The 13614-nt window shown below is 31.5% G+C and overlaps 1 protein-coding gene across 1 annotated transcript in view; it reads right to left on the minus strand.

The window, feature by feature from the left end:
* LOC111046325 (superoxide dismutase [Cu-Zn], chloroplastic) overlaps positions 1-13614 on the minus strand; it is a 120079-nt gene that overhangs the window by 61370 nt on the left and 45095 nt on the right. The gene's annotated exons all lie outside the window — the stretch shown is intronic.

Here is a 13614-nt window from a genome sequence, read left to right on the forward strand (position 1 = left end):
TGTATTGCAACTCAGCTCCCAGAAGTCCACGAGATCCTCACAATCAGCCTCCGGTAGATCCTAAAACAAAACAAATCGTATTTCTATCAAAAGCTGAAATATATTCCATAACACAAAAAAAAAATTAAAATAATTTTGAAGAACTTTGAAGAAATGTGTACGAATTAAGTTATCATTCAAGTTTAAGTAAATAACATAACCTTTAGACTGTGTATTCCAAATTAAGTTTGAAGCGTTTCGGGCAATGCCTGTTGTTTTTACCTGGATTGGATTTGCATATGAATAAATAAATGAACTTTTCGAGAAGTATTGGAGCCATCTAGGAGAACCGGAGTATACGCTCGTATATAACCTGCGATACCCGTAGGCCTATATATAATAGAAAGAATAACTTCTATAGTATAATTTCTATTATAACCGTATAATAGAAAGTAGTATAATGTGATTGCTATACAAAACAAACGTTCTCACGAACCCTGATTACAGAGAGATTGAAGAAATGGAAAACAGGAATGTGACAACAAAGAAGCGAGGTAAAGAATCGCCGCAAACAGGTAAATAAAATATCAGGGAAGTGATGAGATTGATACTTTTAATTAGTCTGTGTTTGGACAATACTAGTAGTTCAGACATGATGATGTGTCATTGTGAACTCTTCCTGTACATGATGTATAAGCCAGTTCTTTCGTGTATTAATCATAGATAGATTGATACTTTTAATTAGTCTGTGTTTGGACAATACTAGTAGTTCAGACATGATGATGTGTCATTTGTGAACTCCTATCCTGTACATGATGTATAAGCCAGTTCTTTCGTGTATTAATCATAGATAGATTGATACTTTTAATTAGTCTGTGTTTGGACAATACTAGTAGTTCAGACATGATGATGTGTCATTTGTGAACTCCTATCCTGTACATGATGTATAAGCCAGTTCTTTCGTGTATTAATCATAGATAGATTGATACTTTTAATTAGTCTGTGTTTGGACAATACTAGTAGTTCAGACATGATGATGTGTCATTTGTGAACTCCTATCCTGTACATGATGTATAAGCCAGTTCTTTCGTGTATTAATCATAGACAGATTGATACTTTTAATTAGTCTGTGTTTGGACAATACTAGTAGTTCAGACATGATGATGTGTCATTTGTGAACTCCTATCCTGTACATGATGTATAAGCCATTTTTTTCGTGTATTAATCATAGATAGATTGATACTTTTAATTAGTCTGTGTTTGGACAATACTAGTAGTTCAGACATGATGATGTGTCATTTGTGAACTCCTATCCTGTACATGATGTATAAGCCAGTTCTTTCGTGTAAGAATCATAGACAGATTGATACTTTTAATTAGTCCGTGTTTGGACAATACTAGTAGTTCTGTGAACAGTAGACCTCATGCAGTATTCTCATCCACAAGTACCTGATTGGAACTATAGATCTTATACAAATACAGTAATAGACTGGCTTCTCCACACATCTGTGTAATCACTTGTCAGCTGATTTATGATGGATAATTCTATAGTCTGATTTCTACTCTAATATTGGCGTATGAAGGAAGCTCCTTTTTCCTTTTATATTATCCTTGAAATGCAAAATTTCCAAAAACCTTGTATATACGTCGACGCGCAATTAAAAAAGGAACATACCTGTTAAATTTCATGGAAATCTATTACCGCGTTTCGCCGTAAATGGCAACAACATAAACATTATTTAAACATTAAGAGAGATGCCAAAACGTGGACTTGATTCTTAGACCTCACTTCGCTCGGTCAATTATAGTCTCCTTATTCAACCTGTAGTCTATCATCTATTGAAGAACAAATCGCTGAAATCTTTATAGTGAGGTCCACGTTATAATGGCAGTGGAAAAAGATAGCAGATCAACGTTGCCGATCCTCTGTTTTGTCAATGCCTTCTATTTACAGGTTATTGATGTAATATTAACTGTTTATTCTCGTTTGAAATAATCAATTATATTATTAACCAAGTAATTATATTTTTCAATGATTTCATACTGAATTATAATGGTTAAGATGAAATATTTTCTTGAAAAATTATCAATTCTACATTTTTAGATAACGATGTGGCAACAGAGCAAAGCGAGAAAGAGATAGTGATATCCGCTTTGTTGAATGATAGACAAGGATATCAATACCATTGCTAATCAAACTCTGCCATTATAACGTGGACCTCACTATATCAAAAGTCACAAATGCCAACATTCAGATAAAATTCAGAGTGCCGATATGAAGCCGATGGGTTCTCGAATTGAAAAATGCATTAGCTAAGAGGATTAGGGTAACAACTGCCATGTTTTTTGAAGGAGGAGGAGGAGGAGGAGGAGGAGGAAGGAGGAGGAGGAGGAGGAGGAGGAGAAGTAAGGGGAAGATGAGGAGGTGGTGATTGATTTGGAACTTCTGCGGACCTAAAGTTTGTGTTTGGACTTAGTGGGATTTAGATAGTTGATTTCAGATGTTGAATTTCCGTTAGTGTTGTTCTGAACTCCCTATCGCTTTTTATTGACCGAGACTTATCAGTTCTTCACACTCATCTAGTTTCATCACTTTCTACTCTCTATTTTGCCCTTCTCTCCCTTTTTACTTTCCTTGCCCGCTACCATAGGTAAGGAAAGTATTGCTTTCCATAAAAAATTAAGGTACCCCAATTTCAAGTTACAAGTTCTATAAGTTTCATGGTCCCTTGAGTCCAAAACATGATTTGTGTGTGTTGTGGTGTGGTGTGTGTGTGTTTGTGGTGTGTGTGTGTGTGTGTGTGTGTGTGTGTGTGGTGGTGTGTGTGTGTGTGGTGGTGTGTGTTGTGTGTGTGTATGTGTGTATGTGTGTATGTGTGTATGTCTGTGAACACGATATAACCCATTCCTAATTAACCGACTCATTTTAAACTTAGGGTCCTTATACCATGAGGATCCGACACATAAGAAATTCAATAAAATTCAATCAAGATGGCGGGGAAAATCGGCGGATAATTACTAAAAAAACCTGTTTTCACGGTTTTCTCGAAAACGGCTTTAACAATTTCCTTCAAATTTATACCATGAATAGCTATCCATAAGCCCTATCAACTGACTTGAGTCTCATTTCTGGGAAAATTGATGAAGCTCCGTAATATTCTTGAGAAAAATGGCAGCAGATAATAATTACTAAAAAAACATGGTTTACTCGAAAACGGCTTTAACAATTTTCTTCAAATTTATACCATGGATAGTTTTTCCATAAGCCCTATCAACTGACTGCTTGAGTCTCATTTCTGGGAAAATTGATGAAGCTCCGTAATATTCTTGAGAAAAATGGCAGATAATAATTACTGAAAAACCATGTTTTTCATGGTTTTCTCGAAAACGGCTTTAACAATTTTCTTCAAACTTATACCATGGATAGCTATCCATAAGCCCTATCAACTGACTTGAGTCTCATTTCTAGAAAATTGAAGAAGCTCCGTAAATTCTTGAGAAAAATGGCAGATAATAATTACTAAAAAACCATGTTTTTCAAGATTTTCTCGAAAATGACTTGACCGATTTATTTCAAATTCATACCCTGTATAGTTAGTTATTCATCAGCTCTATCAATTGGCATTAGTATTTTTCTTGGGAAACTAATGGGGTCACCCCATCCTTGAGAAATGGACTTGTTACCTCCTTCTCGTGCATGAAGTAGGTTAGGTAGGTTGAGCAGTTATAAAAGAACACATAGTCGAGATATATCATCTATAGAACAGCTGTTTTGACGACTTTTGAAAAAAAATCGAATTTCACAATCTACACAAAGGAAAAAGTACTCTGAAAACCATTGTATACACAATACGATAGTCTGATCGTAGTTTCAAATATGTTGCCGCCAATCGTCATTATGTTATTCCCCTAAAATATTATCCTCATTTTTTGAAACGGTGTTTGATTGGCAAGGGTATTGCTATCCTTGTCTAACATTCAACAAAACCTTGTCTTTCAACAATGTCTAATTAAGTAAAAAAATATTTCATCCTAATTATGAAAATCCTTTATGAAATAATTGAAAAATATAATTTCTTGCTCCATAAAATATAATTCATTATTTTAAATGAGAATGAACAGTTAATAAATTACATCAATAAACCTGTTTCAGCTACCGTCTATAGACGAGCATTGACAAGACAGAGTATCGGCAACTTTGATCTCCTATCTTCCTCCATTGTCATTAAAACGTGGACCTCTCTATAGGTTATTATTTATTTTCTACGTGGAAAATAAAAGTGAAATTTTCCTTGTCATATTTTCCTGTATTATTTCAGCACAAGGTTGAATATTTACTGTATAGTATATGGGATAATATTATTTCTGTACTTAATTATGGATAATGATGGACTTATTTTGTTTGAGAATAAGCTTATTACAATAATTGCATGAATTGTAGAACAACCTTGATAGTTTGAGCATTATCAGAGCTATTTGATTGTGTCATGGTTATTGATAGAAATTACACATATTTGTGTCAAACTGATAATTATAAAAATAGGCTACACGAAGGTAATTATCTGTATTAAGCTTCATCAGAGACAAATAATCTAGTATTTTCTCTAGGAATTTTCTAGGAGTATCTCTACTCTATTGCTTCATGCACTGAAATTCAGAAGATTTATGTAGACTTTTCGTGTAAACAAGATCTTGAATGAATGGTTGTATTCATTCATTGGATTAGATGAATTGGAAATTGGAATAGATACATTTCTTGGACTCAAACTTGTGTATGATTCAGTTATCATTTTTATTAATTTTGTGAATTAAGTTGTCAGGTCACTCAACCTCAAAACTTTGTATCCTATTATGTTAAGCGAACAATTTCTGTATTTATATATCTGGCTATTTTTATAACTGGTTTCTTTTATATTTGGTTATTTCTATATCTGGCTATTTTCATAGCTGGTTATTTATGTTTTACGGATCTCGAAAACGGGTCTAAATATTTTCTCGAAATTTGGAACATAGCAGGTTTATGATAGAAAGATTCGATTGCACTAGGTCTCAATCTTTGGAAAACTCGCTGAACGACATTAGAAGGATAATTTCGTCATCTCCCGATAACAGAAGATGCGTGTGCCTGTGTGGGAGGGACAAAATTATTTCTAGCTGTGTAATCATAATCAATCAGCGAGAAATTTTATCTAGCTGGACAATTTAATCAACATTAATCTGATTTGTAGACATGACATGATAATCCTCCTCAACTAGAGTATATCATAATTTTCAAAGTTGATCATTATTTGACAATTCAAGTGATTAGAGAGTGTTATTTGTTATTAATTTGTTTTGTATATAATCTAAATAATAATTTTTTTGTTTTCAAATGTTTGAACAGAAAATTGAACCTGAATTCAAGAGTATGGAACATAACCTACTTCTGGACTATTTATAGTGTATAAATCAAAATTCGGGAAAGAAACAGAAATAATATGTTAGTACTTCCCCAATAATTTTAAAGAATTGAGTTCGGTTTATCAAAATAATAAATAAATAACGAGCGAAGCTCTGTGCCCCGATATTTTCAAATTATGTATTGAAATAATATTTATGATATTTTTATGTTTAAGTATTGAAAACTATCATTTTTTAGAATATTAAGTTTGTTTTTTGGTCCTGCAAAATTATTCTCTAATATGTGAATATTCACTATTTTAGTAATAATAATGTGAAATATTTCTTCTATGTTTCGTATTGGAGAATCCAAATTAAAAAAAAAAAACATTTTGTGAAATATTTTAACTTGTAGAGGTTGATCTCTCATAAGAATTCAAGAAGTCAAGCTTGACTTCTTTTATGTTTGGTTTTGAAGCATCTAAATTTGAAAATCCACTTTGTGAAAATACTTAAGGACTGAAAATTTAGTAAAGTGAACAACTACAAGACTCAACCTATTTCGGACTATGTGTAACCTTATCTAAATTGGTAGAGGAATAGCACAAGGTTATTTCCTTTTTTTTTTCTCCCCCCCCTATCATTTTTGATGATCTACTTATCGTATCAATCAAAAAGAATAATAACAGAAATTTTTTTCTGATTGATTATTTGTTTGAAACTTTTATTGTAAATAGCTTTTTGGGCATACTGCTGAGTGTACATACAATCATTTATCATTGTAACTTATTCTGTATATCTATAGAACTGTAAATCAGGTAGAGAAACTTCTACAAGATGAAGAAATAATTAGAAAGAGAGGATCGAGATAGAATAAGGAGAAGATAATGAGAGAGAGAGAGAAGAAATTTACAGTCAAAGAGAGAGGAGATAAAATACTGTAGAGGTGAAAAGTGAGAGAATATTCTGAGATTGATTGATTGATTGATTGATTGATTGAGTACTTTATTTATGTAGATTACATTATACTGGCTTATACACTTATATACAATAGCTTACAATACAGCAAAGTATAGATGAATTTACATAATATAGACTAAGAAAATAACTATTGAACTGTATATGATATGAAAAAGCAATTTGTAATATAATAACTATAGATAATAATCATATGTTATGCATCTACATAAATTGGCGGAGCTTTGGACATATCAATGTCCATTCTTTGGGAAGAATATTAAAAATATCCCCCCCACTAACTCTCTACCAAAAAGAGAGGAGAGGGAGAGAGAGAAGAGATTCACAGTAAAAGAGACAGAAGAAATACAAATACACAGTGAAGAGAGATTTACTTTGGAAAGAGAGAGAGAATATTCTCAGAGAGAAAGAGGGAGAAGATATTTTGGGAGAAAGAGAGAGTAAGAGAGTGAAGGTCACTTATGTAACAAATGTGGATCCCATTATGATAATTTAAGGAAATGTTCTGACAGCTAACAACAAAGAGAAGAAAGAGAGAGTGAGAGAAAGAGCTCTAGGCAATTTAGCATTATTTCTTTCTTATCCACTCTTATCAATATCCTTGTAGTAATATGGTGTAATCACATCTAATATGTATGCAGTTTGTTATGTATAGGTCGATTAACCTCACGATATTATAGGTATGTTTTATTTTATTAACCTCACTGGATTATTGTGAATTCTTTAGTATTGACAGTCAGTTGGTGTTACGTACACGTCCATAAATTTCACAGTATTATTAAAAATCAATATTATTTAGAAACAACAATCTTTAGAATAATTCCAAAATAAAATTGTTGACATCATATTCTGAGGAAATCCTAAAACCTACAGTAAACCTTACAACCTGAAAATTACCTTACAAACCTTACAGTTTGAGAAGGCATTGAATGATAATGATCCTAATCTAATTTTAGATTTGTTGTCATATTTTCAACTTTCTCTTCACCTTCTTCTTCTTCTTCTTCTTCTTCTTCTTCTTCTTCTTCTTCTCTTCTTCTTCTTTTTCTTCATCTGCTTCTTCACATTATCATGTGTTTTGATCATAATTGATTATATTCAGTCTATGAGTTCGATAGTTCATTAGATATTATTTGATAAGTAGTGTCCTTAAAACTTGGCCTGAAGGTAGATATTTTGATTATTTGAGAACAATATTATTCAAAATTGTTGTACGTAAAAATGATACCAAATTGTGATAGAGCTTTGAAACCTTCTGAGGTTCATTAAATTTGATAAGTGTCCTTGGAACTGTGGTGCATGAGGGTAGAAATGTTGATCATTTATTGATTTATTGATTTATAGAATAAGTACATCATCAAAATGATAGGGAGAGAAAAAAGTAAGGTAACCTTGTGCTAATCCTCTCCCAAATTTAGATAAGGTTACACATAGTCCGAGATAGGTTAAGTCTTGTAGTTGTTCACTCCACATAATTTCCAATCCTTAATTATTTCATAGTGTAGATTTTAAATTTAGATGCTTCAAACCAACAGAAAATAAGTAAAAGCTTGAAATTATTGTGAGAGATCAATGACCTCTTCAAGTGGCACCCTAATCCTGAACGAAACCATTTACAAACAGAGGAAAAAAGGAAAAAAAATTCCGTCCTTAATTATTCTCACAATGTAGATTTTCAAATTCAGGTGTCTTAACCAAACGTAGGATAATTATTTCACATAATTATCACTAAAATAGTAGATATTACATTTTAAAGAAATAATTTGTAGGACTAAAAAACAAACTTAAATTTATGAGCACAGCTGTTATTATATAACAATAATATATATAATTATTGACAGTTATATTTTTAATATATTTATATTTAATTGGTGATATCAAAACAATCATTTAAAATGATTGAAAGACTTGAGAATAATACCGAATATTGATGGGACTTTTAAACCTTTAATAACATATATTACATAATGAATTCTACTATGTGAAAATAGTTGGGGACTGAAAAATTCTAAACTTCATCAATATAATAAGAGAGAGTAGGGTTGTGTTTGTTCGCATCAAAACATGTCAACTTGTGGATTGCATACCGGAAAAACGGGAATGTTTTAAATCTCAAAATTTTGCACATAGATTCTAAAAATACCAATATCGTGCACCTGGAAGCCCAAATTTTAATTTTCCTTCTAGATTTTTCAGAATTAAAGTTTAAAATTCATTAATGGTACATTCGATTGCATTAAAAAATCACCAAATCATATGGTCAAAATAAAAAAAGAACATCTGTTTCTATATTGCTTTCTACCTGAAAAACATAGTTTTGAAACTTCGTTTTCTTGATGCAATGTTTAGGCCTACACGTGGCATGGATTATTAATTTTTCAGCTAGAACAATTTTTGAGACAAATGCTAAATAAACATCTACAGTTTCAACCATGCTGTATCGGCAATATGAAAACGCATGCAGTTAATAAGTCTTTCAATGAAGGTGTTGTTATTTACATAGCCTAAAGGAATTATATTCTTCCATTTTTATTTAATTAAAATTTCAAAATTATTCGAGCCCTGATAGAATGACTGACTCACTGTACATAGGCCTATTTTGAATTCTTCTAGATTTCATTACGTCAAGTTTTAAGAAAGACCCTTGCAAAGCACGGGTTACCTGCTAGTTAAAGATATACATTGTGAGAATAAATTAGAGACTGAAAATTTGTAAAGTGAACAAGAACAAGACAACCTATTTCGGACTATGCGTAACCTTATCCAAATTTAGGGAGGAATAGCACAAGGTTACCTTATTTTTCACTCCCTATCATTTTGATAATGTATTTATTGTATGAATCAATAAAGAACTAATTAATGTACAATTTTTACCTGTATATTAGGAATGAAGAATATTGAAGAATATTAGAAGAATTCAAGCTTGTCAAAAAAACTAAACGTTTTGACACAAATGTCTCTCTAAAGTTACAATAATTTAAACATACAAGGAGAAACACATTCATGTCATGTAGCTGCTGAGATTCCATCCTAATAGGATTAGAATAGAAATGGGGATCAAGTTTCGCTTTTAAATCTCAGATGCCCTCAAAAATCGCCTGTTGCTTTCTTCAACCGACCTTGACCGTGCATTAACCAGATTTTCCGTGTTTTATATCTATACTTCCATTGTTCCACACACTAGGATCCTATCTGTTATATCTATTTTTATTGTTTCACCAGATTTACCGTTTGTTATAACTATGTTTCCACTGTTCTAAACACTGCGATCATATCTGTTATATCTATTTTTATTGTTTAACCAGATTTACTGTGTTTTATAACTATATTTCCACTGTTCTAAACACTACAAACATGTCTGTTATATCTATGTTTTGATGTTACACTGTTTTTGAAAATATCTATACTCCTATTATTTTCCGCACTGCTCCACCCATACTATTTTTTATACTATATTCTCAATGTTTTTACATTTCTCTAGTAACTTAGTATATCTATGTTAGTTGTTACGGATAATTTACGCTACAGCGCTCTCTCTAACGGCAACAGGTGGTACTAAAATCGTTCACCTCATAGAACACTTTTATCGTATTATTAGTTGTATTTTATCGTATATTTGTTGTTATTCAACAGAAAACAGAACAAATTTCTAATAACGAATTACATTAGGGCTACTATTACTTGAAAAAAAAAATCCATAGTACCCTTTTTTATGGACTTTTATATAAAATACAATAACAAACAGTTTAGGAATGTTCACGCATGTACAGCGCTGTCCTTTCCTAACTCTGCAACTTTGCCAGATCGTGTTCAACAGTATTGAGAGTGATAGATAGATGGAGAGGCAGTGAGAGAGAGAATGAAAGAGATAGAGTGTGGGAGAGATAGAGAGATTTAGATTCAGATTTCTTTCTTTATTTATTATTTATAATTTAGAGAGATTGGATTAGATTCGATTAGATTTCTTTATTTATGTATGTTACAATAAAGAGAGAGAGAGAGAGAGAGATTGAGAGAGAGAGATTATTACGAATCGATCATTAATGCCCCATATTTGGTTAACTAGCCTTTGGGAGTTGATTCAGTTAATAACACAACCCCAAATGCCAAGACAGTATCGTGGGATCTCTGGTGGTATCTAGCGCAATTTGTAGGGATATCCCCAGATCCCAGAATCTCGTACTTGGACACGAAAAGCAAACCTCGGTTTAAGTACCGTACCGTATTAGATTACATAACAGTGTTCATTACATAATCACATTCCTTTACTCTGTCACTCCTACACAATCACCAATTCTCTATTCCAGTCTCTCAATTTTTTCTTCTGTTTGTAAATGGTTTTGTTCAGGATTTAGGTGCCACTTGAGGAGGTCATTGATCTCTCACGAGAATTTCAAGCTTCACTTCTTTTATGCTTAGTTTTGAAGCATCTAAATTTGAAAATCTACTTTGTAAAAATAATTAAGGACTGAAAATTTAGTGAAGTGAACAACTACAAGACTCAACCTATTTCGGACTATGTGTAACCTTATCTAAATTTGGGAGAGGAATAGCACAAGGTTATCTTATTTTTTCTCTCCCTATCATTTTTATGATGTACTTATTGTTTGAATCAATAGAGGATTAATAATATACAATAAAATCACTTCACTTTATATGGGCTACTTTTGTACAAATTAATAAAAACAATATAAAAACTTGTAGTAACCTTATTTAAAAGCTTTGAAATATATTGAACGACTCAAAATATTTAAATCTTTATATAGTCGTTTAAATATTCAAAAGTTTTTAATGATTAAGGGTACTACAAGCTTTTAAATTGTTTTTATCAATTGATATACAATTCATTCATGAGTATAAGGAATAAATAGTGCAAATAGATATAGAATAAAGAATTTAAATCAAACTGCCAAAACTGTTTTAATTATATTTCTTCACCTTAAATACAGCAATTTAATTCAGATTATTTTATTTTCATTATAGTCTTTTCTCTGCACAATATTTATTTGATTTTTCATGATTCTGCTGTTATAAAATTTTGTAATTATTAGTTAAAATTAACTTTAACTTTCTGCATCATTTCGAAATATTATGTTTTTCTTTTACTGTTTGCAACTTTCACCAGCGGGCAAAGATTTTCTTTTTGCTGGTGATGCCTAGATTTATATTTCATTTTTAATTTTATTCAAGTATATGTATGAGTAATTATGCTTATTTATTTATATTTTTAACGATATGTCATATTATGAAGATTTTGTGATATGTTTTGAATATTCAAATTGGCTATAAATGGAATTGAAATTGAATTGTGATTATAAAGTGCCTTTTTTTCTTCGGTTTATGTATCGGTCTGGGTGATATTTGGAGAGGTGATTGATCTCTTACAGGAATTTCAAGCTCTATTCACATAAATATACTATTTATTCATGTGGATTAGGAATAAGATAGTGAATTGACATAAAAATGGAAGAAATTCAATATCAAACTGCCGAATGTCTTAATGGTGATGGAGATTTTTGTAGCTTAAAACACTTAGACTCAAAACTTTCAGTGTTCATATTTTTGGACTGTAAATTTTTGTGAAATTTATGAGGAATTGGATCCATAAGCTCATTCAGACTGGCTCATCAACTATCCAAATTCGGGAGAGAGAAATTCCCTTGGTTTAATTCTGCTGTTTCTCTCCCATTGGTAGAGAGTTAGTGGGAGGATATTTTTAATATTCTTTCCGAAGAATGGACATTGATATGTCCAAAGCTCCGCCAATTTATGTAGATGCATAACAATATGATATTATCTATAGTTATTATATTACAAATTGCTTTTTCATATCATATACAGTTCATAATTATTTCTTAGTCTATATTATGTAAATTCATCTATTCCAAAGCTCCGCCAATTTATGTAGATGCATAACAATATGATTATTATCTATAGTTATTAGATTACAAATTGCTTTTTCATATCATATACAGTTCAATAATATTTTCTTATTCTATATTATGTAAATTCATCTATAATTTTGCTGTATTGTAAGCTATTGTATAAAGTGTTAAGCCAGTATATATGTAATCTACATAAATAAAGTACTCAATCAATCAATCAATCAATCCCAATCATTGTCTTTCACCTAAAAACAATGCTTAAACACAGTGGTTAGGTGGTATGTAATTACCTCTATATCACTTCGAGAAAAATAAAAAGATTGTTGAAAAATGATTGGAATAATCAGATTTTTGTGGAACATAACCTTTATCGTCCCATTTCACTAAACCTTCCTTATCTCCAAACTCTATGATGTTTTACAAAACCTTCCAAAATAAAACATTTTTTCAGGCTGCTAACCATAATATCTATCAATTTTATTGTATTCCATTTTATCCGACTTATATTTCCGTATATATCTGACTTATATCTCCGGCAGTTTATTTCCTTATACTGTTTACCAACTTATTACACGATTTTCTCTCAATCACTGATTGCTTTTATGCAATCATATTATCCTCTATCTTCTTCTTTAGGTGCCGTCTCCGTTTCGAAGGTTGGCAATCATCAAGGCGATTTTTACTTTTGAGACCGCAGATCGAAATCCACGAAAAATAAGTACAAGGAGTATCAGCTTGAGTTAACAGTAAAATTTGGAAAATAAATGCCCTATACCGTGGGATATCTTCTTTTTCTATCTTTCCTCTATGATTTCTCCCTATGCTATCTTTCACACCAACAGTAAGGTCCACGTTATAATGGCAGTATTTGATGAGCAATGGTATTGCTATCCTTGTCCATCATTCAACAAAGCGTATAGCGCTATCTCTTTCTCGCTTTGCTCTGTTGCCAGATCGTCTTTTAACAATGTAGAATTAATAATTGATTAACAAAATATTCCATCTTGATTATGAGAATTCATTAAGAAATTATTGAAAAATATAATTCCTTGCTTAATAAAATATCATCGATTATTTTAAACGAGAATGAACCGTTAATATTACCTCAATAAACCTGTATCAGCTAGCGTCTATGGAAGACATTGACAAGACAGAGAATCGGCAACGTTGTTAGGCTATCTTTTTCACTGCCATTATAACGTGGACCTCACTATATATCCTCTGATTCCTACTTTTTAAACTATTCTGCAAATTCCCGGGCCGACAAATAATTTTTGAATAGCGCTCATTAAATTTCCATCTAGATGTTTACCCTGTTGTCAATATTTGCAGTAGCAGAAGTCTTCGGGGTGAATTACAGCATTTAATTTGGATTTTCGTTTAATAATAATAA

The sequence above is a fragment of the Nilaparvata lugens genome, chromosome 10, assembly GCF_014356525.2.
Source record: "Nilaparvata lugens isolate BPH chromosome 10, ASM1435652v1, whole genome shotgun sequence".
Taxonomy (NCBI): domain Eukaryota; kingdom Metazoa; phylum Arthropoda; class Insecta; order Hemiptera; family Delphacidae; genus Nilaparvata; species Nilaparvata lugens.